This window comes from Daktulosphaira vitifoliae, unplaced genomic scaffold (genome assembly GCF_025091365.1).
Source record: "Daktulosphaira vitifoliae isolate Bord-2020 unplaced genomic scaffold, ASM2509136v1 Scaffold_1, whole genome shotgun sequence".
Lineage (NCBI taxonomy): Eukaryota > Metazoa > Arthropoda > Insecta > Hemiptera > Phylloxeridae > Daktulosphaira > Daktulosphaira vitifoliae.
Genome location: NW_026099572.1, coordinates 83,843 through 86,358, shown reverse-complemented (window position 1 = coordinate 86,358; position 2,516 = coordinate 83,843).

Here is a 2,516-nt window from a genome sequence, read left to right as displayed (position 1 = left end):
TTTTTTATAGTAAATTTGTATCAATGAAATTTTAGACATATTTTTCGGAATAGTTTAAAGAATTGACATGAATAATATATATTTAACTTGATGACTAATAGACAATAATTTATAGACTAATGAAAATTTAAGATTTATAAAAATAGACTGAATTGTTTTTTATAAACTAAATTAATTTAATAATAAGACTAACTTATAATATGACATTTAAAAAAAGCGACACCGCTCCCTACCTACTCGAATTTAATATTTAATAGAATTCACACCACCTTTTGTGGGTAGGGGATAAAAAATACTTCGTAAGAGGCGAGTAATGAGGTTGTGTCAGATCGTTAAACGGCGTAAAATTTTTGTCAAATAGTATGAGGTGTCCTGAACAAAACTTAGGCGAATTGTCCCATCTCGGATGTACATAGGGACAACAGGTGAGAGGGAATAAAGTAGTTAAAAACGGAGAAGACCTAAAGAATAAGGTGCTTAATACCAGCCGGACAACTTGTGCGGTAGCTGTTTCACCAGTCATGTGTAGAGATCTGCCCAACGCTTGTAGTGTCAACTTTATAGACACATCACCACTTAACTCTAGGCTGGACTCGTGTATAAGAGAGAAGATAGATCCAAAGTAAGAATAGGTACTTGGAATGTTGGAACATTAACTGTTAGAAGTAGAGAATTAGTAGAAGTATTGAAGAGGAGAAAAGTTAACATTTGTTGTGTGCAGAAAACTAAGTGGAAAGGAGAGAAATTGAAGGAAATAGATGAGGGTTATAAAATAATATACCCAGGGAAGTCTAATACAAGGAATGGTGTAGGTATAATAATGGATGAGGTGATGAAAAGTAAAGTAGTAGAAGTAGCTAGGATAAGTGACAAAATTGTAGTCATAAAATTGATATTTGAAGAAATAGCGCTGTATGTAATAAGTGACTATGCTCCACAAGTAGGATGTGATGAAATAGACAAGGAAGTGTTTTGGAGAGAGATAAATGAGGTGATGCAAACGGTACCTGGCAATGAGGTGCAATGATAGGTGAAGATATGAATGCTCGTGTAGGTAATAAGAGGAGAGGATATGAAAGAGTACATGGAGGGTATGGTTTTAGTGGGAAGAATGAGGCTGGAGAAAGAATCCTCAATTTCGCAATATCGTATGATCTTGCTGTGGTTAATACTTATTTTGGAAAGAGGGAAGAACATTATATAACTTATAAGAGTGGTAGGAATAGATCACAGATTATTTTATGTGGAAGAGAGAGAGCGTAAAGCGAGTAGAAGATTGTAAAGTTATACCAGGCTAGAGTGTAACTACACAACATAGACTGATGGTATTGGAGTTATCAAAAAGAGAATATACAAAAATATAAGTAATACATGGGAAAAATCGAAGATCCGGTAGTGAAAATTGAATGGTGAAAATGAAAAAGAGTTTGCAAAAACGGTAAGAGAGGACGGTGTGGAATGTCAAAGGAGACATAAATGATGTGTGGAATAGATTTGCTACTTGTGGAAAAAATACTGCATAGGAAATTGTTGGTGAGAGTAGGAACAGAATGCCAGGAATCAAGAAAACCTGGTGGTGGGATGATAACGTTCATAAAATCGTGGAAAGTAAGAAAAATCAATTTAAAGTATGGCAGAAGAGCAAAAGGAGAAAAGGTTGGATGGAGTAAACGCTTGTGCAAAGAAGCCAAGTGTGCAGTATGTAAAGCGAATTTTAAAAGGTATGATGAGTTGTATGATAGGCTAGTGTCATAAAAAAAGGAGTGGTAGAAAAAATGTATTTAGAGTTAAACTAATTGGCAATAATTGAATATATGTTATATTTATATTTTGTCATAAAAAAAAGTTAAGTAGGTTAATGTTTTGTATATTGAGATGGTGAAATCCAATAAATAATTTTTTTTAATATGAAAAACAAAGAGACGATAATCAAATTGAATATGAGTATAAATATTATGTTAANCGGTAAATAAATTACAGTCCACTAAAACCTTATTTTTTTTATTTTATTCTTTTTCTATTTAATTTAAAGGAACATTTAAAGACGCGATTTCATTCGGCGGTGGTGGTTGTCCGAGTATTTCGCGTCTCACAGTGAGCTTGTGTTGAAAATTACTTAGATGATATTTTTTCTTCTGTATAGCTTTAAAAAATAAATAAATTAATTTTGCATATTCAATATGAATATAATAAGTATATAAAAAATTAATGTTAAATTTGTTCTACACTGATACTATTTAATTATATAAAGTTTATAAATCATTAGTATAAAATAGATGAGTAGATCCGGACGTCAATGTAATTGTTATTACTTTATTATGATTGTCAATTAGGTAGAAGTATTTTGTATGAGTCAGCTAGACCGTAATATGGCTAAAATAACAATTAAACACGTATAATAAATGATTCTTCAATAAGTATATTAAATGCAAGGGGTTAGTCTTTAAACGCTAATAATTGGCGAAACGGCATAAAACAAAATAGTTAAACTCAATTAAAACAAAATGTTATTAAAA